The following is a 12,611-nucleotide window of genomic DNA, read 5'->3' on the forward strand; positions in this document are numbered from 1 at the left end:
TATTTGCAGTGTAGCTATACCCACACAATTACAGAGGCTTACAATGCAAACACTTGATATAACCTTATAACATGGGGTACAGATGTTATAAGTAAGATTAAGACATGCAACATCCTACATGCAGTTCACAAAGTCTAAACCCTAACACATTCTTCTTAATATCTATTTTAACAATGGTAACACACAGGTGAGCCAAACTCCAGCTATGCCTTTGTCAGTGTTTAGTGAGTCCTAGGGGCCTTGGCATGAGCTGGCATCTGGTCTGCCAGCATCGCATCACATATATAATATTTATTAAATGTGTTGTATAGCCCATCCTCCCTGTAACAGAGTCAGGCAGCCCCTCTAAAGGTAGTTTAGGAATTGGGAAGGGCATGTGACTAGATGGGGGAAGGGTCAAATGACCAACCAAGACTCTATACGAAGAAGCCAGGGGCTCAGGAAGGGAAAAGTCCTGAGTAGAAAGAGGTGTAGGCAAAGGCTGGTGCTAGGTAGCAAAGATCTCCAGGAAACAGACAGGTAAACTAGGTAGTGGAAGCTGAGCGAGTCCTGCAGAAAGTATCTATTGGGTTTCCGGGAAACGGGGCGGGCAAAGCCCGCCCCATGCTAACGGAACCCCCCCCAGCCTAAGGGGAGGTACCACAGGGCCTCAGAAACCCACTAATTGCGGGGGACAACTAATAAAAGAACAGGGACAGGAGTGTACTATTGGGTTATCCGGGAGAGGGGGCGGGCGGAAGCCTGCCCCATGCTAACGGATCCCCCCCCAGCCTAAGGGGAGGATCCACAGGGCCACGGAAACCCACTAAGTGCGGGGGACAACTAATAAAAGAACAGGGACAGGAGTGTGGTCAAAGGGTTCCTGCAGAAAGTAGGGCTTGAGAGAGAACCTGGGAAGGGTTGGATTATCCACAGAAGGCCCAGGAAAGAGGCCTTAGGAAAGTGGGCATAGAGCAAGAGTGTAAATGAATGCACCTGCCCAGCAAGGAGCTGAGGGAAAGTCCAAGATTGGAAGGAGTCCAGATAGGTGAAGCAAGGGGTCTGTGTATTGTGATAAACTCAGGACAGACAGCTGCAAAGGAGGGGTAGAAATCAGTCTCAGAGGGTTAAAAGGCCCTCCTCCCTATCAACTGGGGGGTAACTACAGGTCAATCAGGTTCAGCTGAGAAGGGGTTAACAGAGTATCAGTTAGAATCAGCTGAGAGGGAGCTACCTGGGGTTAATTAGGATCAGCTGATTCCAACTAAGGGCTGCCTGAGACCTTTTTAAACCCTCCCCTGGGAGGAAGGAGAGAAGAAGGTTTGTTGCTAGCAGTAGTAAGAAGACAGTGAGCCTCACCAGGAGAAGAGGTAGTATTCCCTCCCACAAGGGAGAAAAATAAGCTAAAAAGGAGTGGTGGAGGGAAAGAATGGACTTCCCCTGTGCCCCAAGGAAGACCATATTACCCAAGCCGGTCTCACCAGGGCTAAAAGCAGCAGAGGCTGGGGAGGCTGAAATGGTGCCTTGCCACAGTATTTGAATATTTTCTTCTTGCTACAGTGTCCCTGACCTGGAATCAAGAGTAGAGGGAGTATTTGGGTTTCTGTACAATGTTATTGGGAAGTGGGGTGTGGAAAGTCTCCATAATACAGCTCTGCTTCCTAGGGAAGGATAAGCTGATACTTTGTGGGAAAGGACTTTAGCACCCCAGATGAGCCCTAGGAAAGGATGAACAAACTGTACAGCTCAAGGATGGCAAACTTGAGCTAACAGGATGAAAAATTGAGTTTGTTTGTGGGCTTCTTCTGTTAACTCTGGGATGGGTTGACATTTATGATGGGCAAAGGGCTCAGTCACCTGACATGTGCTGGCAGATGGAGGACCACCACAGGAGGAAACATCTACCATGTTAGGGGAAACTGAGGCAGACCTGTGATTAGAAGCCAGGGGAGGTAAGTCCATCTTAACACTCCTGTCACCTTCATCAGCAGTATCTGAGTGCCTTGCAAGGATTTAAATAATCTTCCTACTCCTCATGGAGAAATAGCTTGAGTAGTTTATAATTTGTGTGTTTTCTGTGTTTTGTGTCTGAAGAATTTACAGAGCGAATCCTAAATCAAAGAGATGAGTTTATATTTAGTAATGAACAGAGGCTTGGTGGTCAGCATTCTGGCATTGCGCTCCATTGCTTTGGTCTGGCTTCAGTGAACTTTGTCTTCTTTACTCATGTGCCTTTCCCTAGTAGATGGCAGTTTCATGTTCCTCTGGAATGTAGTTGTTGTGGGAGAAAGATCTCTTTGCTAGGTAGGGCAAGTCCCATGGTAGCAAAGGTCAGGACACAATATCAGCACTAGGACTTTGAACTGCATTGTATAGTCAGACCAGCAAGAGTTCAGCATGATCTCTTTGCCTAAACCAGCAGGTCTCAAACTTTTTTACTGGTGACCCCTTTCACATCGCAAGCCTCTGAGTGACCCCTGCTAATAAATTAACCACCCTTCTAAATATATTATAAATGCTGGAAGCAAGCAGAGTTTGGGGTGGAGATTGACAGCTCATGACCCTGTGACCCCCTGAGGGGTCCTGACCCCCAGTTTGAGAACTCCTGGCCTAAACAAATGAGCTGCTGCATTTTTTGTTGTTGTTGTTTTTTACTAGCTTGAGCTGCTTCTATGTGTGATTTTAAGATGAGCTACAATAATTAAGCCTGGAGGCCATAACAGAATGGCAAACTGTGGCTGGGTCTGTTTTGGATAGGATAAGTAAGATGAAGACAGAAACAGACAGTTTTTGCCACCATAGCTATTTGGACAATACTGACAAATCCAAAAGGATTTAGTAGCTGTGGACTGATCTAATCTGAGGGCAGCCAGAAGGGAGCATGAGATGCCCTCTGTAGGATGTCATACAGAAGACAAGCTCTTTGACACACTTCCTTCTTCCAATCAGTATCACCTTAGTCCTCTCTGAGAGCTTGTCTAGATTAGGGAAGTGTTACGTAAATGGAGATACACCACTGCAAATTTCCCTAATCTAGACAAGCCCAGAATGCTCTCTTCCTCCCTTCCCCTTTGGCCTCTCACAATCTGCAAAGGAATCTTCCACTCCACACTCATACCTTTTAACCCTTCCCAATATGCCTTGTGATGCTTACAATAGTGTTAGCAACGTACAAGGCTGATCTGCCTCCCCAGGGGACCTCCTAAGAGTCATTGGGCTGTGACAACTGTGGTCCTTGAAGAAAAACCTAAATACTGTACTTCTTCAACAATTGGTGTGAGGAAAAACACAAGCCTTTTTTTTTTTTTAAAGGCTGGGGATAAGAGATACAGAAAATGAGGGATGGAAAAACAAGAAGCAAAGAATTCTCAGGAATTTTTTTTTAATTTTAAATTGCTACGTTACCAATATGCTGTTGTATTTTTCCACTTCCCCTACAGTTTGATTCGTTTGGTCAATCTCACATATTTATGTATAAAGATGCCTACCCCCAGTGAAATATCCCCAGTCCCTTGCTCCATTGTCACTGTCTCAGTTTCAGTCTTGCATATAATTGCTATTCGTCTCTGACCAGGAGCAGATAAGGAAATAAGAGAATAGGGGTGTGGCATGGGAAAAAGAGGTAGTCTCACAGTTCCATCCTAAGACGTGACCATAAAAATTGCATTGAGGTGTCAACTAAGGTTACAAACATAGTTTATATTGTGGGTTTTTGTCTTTTAGACATTTTTATATTTGACACTCCCCTACAAATAAGACCCAAAGGCATGGACAGTGGAGTCACTAATACATGTCTCAAGTAGTCTAGAGTCAGCATGTGGTCTTGTACCTCACAACAGCTGGTGAGTTCTAGTCAGTTTTTCTATTGCAATGTACAGCTCAGAGCAAGTGATTAGTTAAAGCATTATAGCCTCACTTGGGAATTGTCATAAATAAACAGATCAGGATTAAGGTCTCTTTAACCTGGAAAGGGTTAACAAGCTCAGTAACCTGAGAAACACCTGACCAGAGGACCAATCAAGGGACAGGATAATTTCAAATCTCTGTGGAGGGAAGCATTTGTCTGTGTTCTTTGTGTAAGTGTCCGTTCTCTTTTTGGATCTAAGAGACCAGACATGTCTCCAAGTTCTCCTGGAGTAGTTCCTACTATCCAATAGTGAGTATTAATTAGAAAGGCAGATTAGTCTTATAATTTGATTTCTGCACTTGCAATTGTGTGTTTGCTGAAAGAATTTCTTTAATTCTGTACTGTTGTTGCTTTTACTGAGAAAGAAAGGGGGGATTCTCTCCAGAGATTGATAAATTTAGACCCTGTATTTTTGCATCCAGGTAATACAGAGACAGTTACTTTCTTTTTGTTCTTTTAATAAAATCTTTTCTGTTAAGGACTTGGTTAATCTTTCCTTGGGTGAATTCTCAGGGAAAGGGGAGGAGGGGAATGGTTTACTTCTCCTAGGTGTAAAAACTCCATGGATTTGGGGCTCTTGGGATCCCCACGGATTTTGGGGAAGGACTGTGTCCCAATACATGTACATTATTGGGTGGTGGCAGCTTTTACCAGATCTAAACTAGGATTTTAGTTTAGGGGAACCAATGCAGGTCCCCATTTTGGAACCCAACAGCTCCAAGTGGGGGTGAGACCTATGACAGGAATTCTCTGTAATTGATCACCTTCTCCTGTTCGTTCATGATATAATTGTAAGCACTATACAATACCCTGCCCTTCTAGTAGACTGCAGTGTGCTAGATCATCAACTTGTATAGATTGTCCTAGTTCATTTGAAGTCATTTGGACTATGACAACCTATAGCAGCTGAGGACCTGGCTGCATGTGTTACATAAGCTCAGAGGCTTGGTACTCTGGCTTCTTATCATTGTGGTTTCTATTAGGGCTTATCTACACACTCTTTGTACCATTATAACTGTATTGGTTTAGAAAGCAGTATGGTTAAAGTACAGCCCCCCTAGTATGGGAATAATTATACTTGTATGATGATGCTTATATTGGTATAGCTTATTCCCATGAATTTAAACTGATATAGTTAGTACAGCAACTGTTTGTAGACTAACCGTTATTCTATGTTTAATGTGTGAAATTATTATTTTTGACTGAAGTCCATACTAAATATTTTTAATGATACAAAAACCTGGGTTTTATAATATATAGTCACCGTAAAGAGAGTAGGTATTAGATGCAAATGATATGTGGTTCTAGGACAGCTAAATATGTAACGTTTGTTCATAAAAGAGCAATAATGTTCTTAAAAATATTTACTGAATATATTAGAACTTTCAGGTTCTCTGCAAGTTTTAACTGAAGCTGAAAGCTATAGAAGACAGGAGTTATAACCTTTCAGAATACTAGAAAAAGTGACTTAAGTGGAGAAGAAAGTGAGGTTTAAAGGGCTGGCTAGTCAAGGAGCATGAAGATAGTTCAAAGTTCATTCTAAGAACTAGCAAATCCTTACATTCTGAGATTACTGGGAGGGGATGCCTGAAAACCAGACTCTCAAAATTGAAAGTTGTGACTTCAATGAAATTTAACCAGGGATGAATTTGACCTGTTCAATACAGTATGGGCTTTCTGACTTACTCTATGGTAACTGATATTAACTATCTAAGAGAACATAAGTAAGCTAATCCTAGAATATCATGGTTGGAAGGGACCTCAGGAGGTCATCTTGTCCAACCCCCTGCTCAAAGCAGGACCAATCCCCAACTTTTCTTTTTTGCCCCAGATCCCTAAATGGCCTTCTCAAGGAGTGAGCTTACAACCTTGGATTTAGGAGGCCAATGCAGAAACCACTGAGTTATCCCTCCCCCAACTAGTAGAGCCATTGGGTAGATTCTTACAATCTAAAGGAACCAAATTCCCTCAATTGCCTTGTTTGGATGCAGCCTGCTACAGAGGAGACATGCATGCTCCTGGACACCTTGCTCTGTTCATTCTCATTATACTCAATTTAAAATACAGATTACTTTGGCTGAAAGTATATGGCTGCAGTTTGTCTGGAAATAAATGTATCATTTCCTGAGCAGAAGTGGGACACTGGCTCTTGTCTCTATTTCAACAGAAATGACAAAACACAGGAGCAGTTTTATGTAATACTTGGATAGGAATTACTTGACAAGAAATAGTATTAAATATCAGATACAATTAGACAATTGCCACATAATTATTCATTCAACTGTTCATTTTTATGAGACATTTATAACCACTTGGGTGCTTAGCAAAGAGCTGTCTGCATGCAGAAGAAAAGGAAGTCTGATGAATCTCTAAAAGACATTTTACTCTTAGAAAAGCAAGCATATTTTTTCAAGTAGTTGATGGTTTTTTTGGGGTCAGGCAGAGCAAGGGACCTGGTTTTGAGTCACACAAAGTATAATAAATGGGCTCTGAACATATAGTACCTTTACTTGTCTGTTCAGCATACCTGTTTTCAGATGTCACCAGCCTCTGCTGTTTCTAAGGTAAAAAGTGAAGAAATTCCATCCCAATATGTTATGAACAATGTGTCTAACCTTAAGTATATTAAAGAGAAGACACAGCAATGCAAGTTTTCTGAGTGGTGCATACTTATTAGCTTTACTAACACAATAGGTATAGAAAAATAGACACGTTTTTAGCACTATAAGTGCTATATTTCAACTATATATGAGGCAAGTAATTTATGTGGGGAATACCACATCTCTTATAATCTTGTTTTTCTCAAGGTTGGGAGGCAAAAATAGTTAGAGCCCAGAAACAAAGAATTAAAATGAATCAGTGGTAGCTGATTTCTCTAACCTTTAGCAGGGTCAGATTAGCTAACTGCTAGGAGCAAATTAAGTAAAGAGGATTGGACACAGGTGTGACATTATTGACATAATCTGGGACCATATAGAACATGGTTGCAACCAACCAACCTGTAGTGGCACCACATCTTGTATAAAGGGGGTCAAATGACCAGGTTATAGGTTGCTGGTTATGCTGTCTGTATGCATGTATCATTTTTGTAGTTGAAATTATGAATATTGGCTCTGTACTTCAAACTTATTCTATGTTTCTGGGTGACATCCCAGACAAGTTGGTGTTAGCTCTGCCTAGCCTGCTTGATGGCCCATTAAGGATCATCAGCTATACAATTGACCCATTGAGAGAAGGCAGATATGCCTTGTAACTCAGCAAAGTTTGCAGGGACTTGCCCATGTGACTCCAGACTCCATTTTGCTGTAATTTTCCACAGTAAGAACAAAGGTGTTCTTACACCTGGAAAAGACTATAAAAGGCTGATACCTCATCTCCATCTTGTCTTCAATCCTGCTTCTTACCTCTGGAGAGATTTTGCTACAAATGGAAGCACTACACAAAGGACTGAATGACCCATCCCAGCTGAGGATGTACTCCAGAGATTTGATTTGAACCTGCAGTTTATTCTATCACTGCTACAAGCCTGAACCAAGAACTTTGCCATTACTGTATGTAATTGATTCCATTTAACCAATTCTAGCTCTCATCTCTATCTTTTTCCTTTTATGAATAAACCTTTAGATTCTAAAGGATTGGCAACATTGTGATTTGTGAGTAAGATCTGATTTGTTTATTGACCTGGGTCTGAGGCTTGATTCTTCGGGATTGAGAACTTTTCTTTATTGGGGTATTGGTTTTCATAATCATTTGTCCCCATGATGAGTGGCACTGGTGGTGATACTGGGAAACTGGAGTGTCTAAGGGCATTGTTTGTGTGACTTGTGGTTAGCCAGTAGGGTGAGACAAAAATCTCTGTCTGGCTGGTTTGGTTTGCCTTAGAGGTGGAAAAAACCCAGCCTTGGGATATAACTGCCCTGTTTTTAAGCCATTTCTCCTGAATTGGCACTCTCTCAGTTGGGTCCTGCAAGAACTGCATCATTACAACAGGTAACTGCAAAGCAGTTATATCCTGAAAGCCTAGACACAAACACACACAAAAATCTGCTGTCTTGCAAAATACTTGTTTTAAAGAAGTTTGATGGGCAAATACAACTGAGATATATTATAATAAAGATTAAAGAATAGAGGATCAATGTGTCTCAGTGTTTCCCATGTGAAGTGGTTTGAATTCCACGCACAATCCTGACGGAGGGGCAAATTTCTGCTGTCTACTTATGAAGTAAGGAATTGCTCTTTACCAACCTTCCTCACAGAATCTGGCCAATTTGCAGCTTTCGCAATGTGTTGCTCTACCAGTCAGTGCCACAAGCAAAGCTATTGCAGGGGTAATGTTCTGACTGGGAGTCCTCCAGAGAGTCTCCGAAGAAAAGAAGTGTTCACCACCCACCAAAGCATGCATGCAAAAACGTCTGTAGTATAATAAGGGTGCACAGGGATCTTTTGCTTTTACAGAACCAGACTAACACGGCTACCCCTCTGATACTTGACTCCAGAGAGTAGCTACACTAGTTGGTGTGAGTGATGCAGTAGATGGAACTCTTCCCCCACAAGCCAGTACCTCAGCACAATGCAGAGACACTAATCTGTTAGATTATTTGTGCTCATATGTAAACCCCAGGTCATTGCTATTGGTTTAAAAATTAAGAACAGTCAGTTACTTATTTTATTCTCGAAGGCAGAATTGAATCTCTTAGGGACATGGCATTTTTAAAGAGCAGTTGTATTAACTCCAGTAACTTGTGCATATTACAACTCAATACTTCCATTTTACCTAGCTGAATTCCAACCGCAGGGTCTATTGTCTATGGTAGTGAACTTCCATCTAAATACTCATAGACTGAAAGAAATGAATTGTGCTAAGCTCTTATACTCAGTCAGATTTGGTCAAGTGAAATAAAAGCAAAATGCATCCTAAGCTGATCTTAACACTTTCAATGCCTTTACAAACTTAAATGCTTCTCACCACAGGCTGGCTGGTTGCTCTTCAGTCAGGTTCTCCCCTTTGATCAGTGCTTCAGTCGCTTGGTGTGGTGTCTGTAGATGGAGGTGGAAGAGAGGAAGAGCATGGCAAATGTCTCTCCCTTTTATCCCTCCCTATGTCCTTTCCTCCCTCTTGGCTTTGTTCTCCCCCCCCCCCCCCCCCCCGAGTCAAGTGAGCATTACTGAGTCTCTCCAAGCAAGGTTGAGCAATTCCCTGGTTGTCATGCAGGTGGGTCATTGCATTGTAGCTCCCTTGCTGGACAATGGCTGATGTGGTTTGACACCTCACCCAGGCGTTGGTTACTTTCCTTGCTGTTGCCTCTGGGGAGCTAATAGCTGGCTGACTTTTTTCCCCCAACTTACAGCATGTTTTAGTGACAACCATACTACACAATTGTCATTAAATCATTAATGCATATGAAGTTCATATATGGATCGAGAAATGACTTTCAGCAGATCATAACCTTTTCCCTGATACCTTACAAGGCATGCTTTATACGTAAGATCACGATTATATGAAAATGAGGAATGTGGGGGTTTCAGAATGCTCCCTCAGGTATAGAATGTCAGTGATCTTTTCTGACTTGAGAAATCACTGGAGTTTTATATCTTCTTCTTGCCTTCAAGAGTGAGCACCTCTTGTGGTCTCATAAATAACAAATACTAGGGCCTGATTTTTCTCAATGTTACATCAGTCTCACAGCAAACTACATTGAGTTCAGAGGCTTTACTTTTTTCTCTGAAAGTAAGAAGCGAATCAGACACCCATTTACTAACCATGACACCAGGCACCAAGACAGAGGCTGATATGTTTGGCAAGGAGGCTGGGAGAAGTGTGCAGTTGCTGAAATTGTAAAAATGACAAGAGGAAAGAAGCTGAAAATATGTATGTTGGGCCAGATTCTGCTCTCATTTGCATTGAACTGTTTATTTGTAATGGTATGGGGCCTTTATTCATTTTATAAAATATGCCTTTCTGATATTTATGGCATATATGTTTGACTTACACATCTATGCATAAAATAAGTTTCTCCATTTTTTTTTCTAAACATAAGGCCAGATCCTTAACTTGAGTGAATTGCCACATTTCATTTGAAGTCAGTGGAGCTACACAGTCAACACCAGCTGGACATCTACTCCATAGCCTCTGAAGAACACTGTATCAGAATAAATACAGACCTATTAAATACTGTGTAGTGTTGACCTTTGGTTTCATGCCTTATACATTTTTGATAAATCTTCAATCTGTCACATAAGAAGCTGGCATCAAATATTGAAATAGTTCTTCTTTATAGCTGATTGCTTTTGATCCATATGACAGCTCCTCACTCATATGTAGGTATGACCATGCAATCCTATTAAACAAAGTTAAAGTTAGTGTTGTTTGCCTTTATTACTTACAATAAATGCCTCTCTCCATTCAGTAAGTGAGAGGCGTGTGGTGTAGTGTAAAGTAGAGATGGGTCCAAGCTGCAAAATTGAGATCCAAATCCAATGTTCTGGAATGTGTGGGTCAGTTCTGATGTGACTTGCAAAAAACCCTCAGATCTAGATGATCCAAAGTTTCCCAGAGTTCAAGGGTGTTGGGGTCCAGGATGTGATTAGAATAATTTCTAGTGTAAACCAAGGAAAAGGATAGGAATCCTTGGGGCTACAAGAGGGATTTACCTGACATGCGCGCACACACCCAGGCTCCCCACCATCAATAGAAACTTTCAGTGCCTCCTTTAAGTAGGACACGCTGCTGGCTCCTCTCAAAGAAGCCCTGGCACAGCCTATGGTTAAGAAACAATCCCTTGGCATGGTGCCCAGTGACAGTGCCAACACAAAACAGAAAACAACAAGCCTCCCTCCCTGCTGCCTCTGCTTGCCTGAACTCGCCGTTTTTCCTTTTTTACTTTAATTAACCCAGCAGGGAAGAGATGGAGAATGGAAATGTGGTAGGAGTTATACCAGTACCAGGGAGGCTGCTTATACCTGCTGCTGGCTGAAGAAGAAGAAGTGAAAGAGAAAACAAAAGAAAAAAAGTTACTTGTTTGCTAATGTTTGCTGCTGCTGTGCTATAATGTGCTTGCTGGGAGGGAGGAGGAGGAGGAGGAGGAGGGAGGAGAGAGGGGGGGGGGGGGGGGGAGATGCTTAGCTAAAATCATAAATAAATGTATAGCTGTTTGTATCTGTGTGTGTGATTTGAGAATGCTTTTCTCCCCTGGCACCTTCTTTGGGCTCAAAAAAAACTTTTTTTGCTTCTCTCCCTGGTGTGTGATAATTAGTGCGATGCACACACACTGCGAACCCCCTGCTGTTGCTCTGCCTTGGGCTCTTTGAGCTGGCAACACCTTCATATTGACTACCCAGCCCATTGTTGGAATTAATTGACCTGAGGGCACACTGCAGGATTCGTCTTACAGAGGAACCTTTTGGGAAGGAAAAGTGGCTTCAGGGCTGGTAGTTAGAGAGGGTTGAGTTTTTCTGTTTATCCATGTGGTACAGTGTTTAGCTTTGTGGAATTGATGTGGTTCTCTTAATTTACATTTTGTTTTTATTTATTTAGGATGCCTTAAAGTGTGAGGCACCTGTTCTGGTCTTCTACATAACAAATACTATATTTTGGTATCCTAAACATACGCTGTCTTAAAGTGTTACATACAGTATGTGGAAAAGATCCTATTTTGGAAGCTGCAGCAACAAACTGTGCTCTGGCTTAATTCCAGGCCTTTCAGCTCTGATTTTATTGTAGCAGGCAGTAGTGCCAACACACAAAAGAATGTGCTAAGCTGGTGATGATGCACTTATAACATGCTCCCACAGTACTTGCACCTCTTTATCACTGACTTCCGACAGGAGAGCTGGAACACTGAAATTGTGTTCGATGTGGCTCATCTACAGTGTAGGCATTTTCCTGTCTGTCATAGACACTGAAACCATCTCACTAGAGATGAATTGATTACTGAGCCTTGAGCAAGTCTAGCTGCAAGAGAAATTTTTAAGTACAGACACTCCCCGACTTACACTAGCATTCCATTCCAGAATGCCTTGCATAAGTTGGGAACGTATACCCAACAGTTACACTAAATAAATAGATTTTTGGAACTTACAGGACTTTTTCCGTAAATGCGGATTTCCATGCGTCGGGTTTGTGTAACCCAGGGAGCGTCTGTATATAATGGTGGTGCCCTTCAGGCTCCTATAGGCTCAGCATATGCATTGTATTCAGGGGGCTGGCTATTAAAGTATCTTTGACCAGAGACAGGTTAAAGAAGGGGCCAGACCATGTGTGTACATGTACCCTTCCACATATATTTTGATTTGACAGATTAAAAAATTCTTAGCAAACTGAAAACAAGGAGTGATGCATTCTCTCCTAGTAATACTTGGCATTCTTCAACCTTTTTTCTGGTTAGCTAGCTCAAAAGCACCATTTAGCAAGTAAATGAAATGGAGAAAATGGAGGCATAAATTAAAGCCATCTATAATCATTAGGCACCCAAATCAATATTTGCCTACCAAAAGGATGTTCATTTCAGATATGCTTGAGCACTCCCAGTTTCCATTGCCTAAAATTGAGGCAACTTTTATTTACGAGTTCAAATGTGGATTTAGGTGTTCAATTCTCAGCTTCCAGTCCGTTGTTTAGACTACTAGAAATCTTTTCTTCTTTTTGCCTACTTACAACTTAGAGGATAGAACCAGCCTTTAGTATAATGTTTACTGGTAAAAATAACTTAAATACAGCTAAAATGCA

General features: G+C 41.7%; 1 long non-coding RNA gene across 1 annotated transcript; it reads left to right on the forward strand.

The window, feature by feature from the left end:
- Positions 1 to 1,241: 1,241 nt before the first annotated feature.
- Positions 1,242 to 10,070, forward strand: LOC120406823. Its single transcript, XR_005599610.1, has 3 exons — positions 1,242 to 1,349; positions 1,854 to 1,931; positions 9,925 to 10,070. It is a non-coding gene; the product is annotated as an uncharacterized LOC120406823 (long non-coding RNA).
- The last annotated feature ends 2,541 nt before the right edge of the window (positions 10,071 to 12,611 follow it).

Source organism: Mauremys reevesii, linkage group 5, assembly GCF_016161935.1.
Source record: "Mauremys reevesii isolate NIE-2019 linkage group 5, ASM1616193v1, whole genome shotgun sequence".
NCBI lineage: Eukaryota > Metazoa > Chordata > Testudines > Geoemydidae > Mauremys > Mauremys reevesii.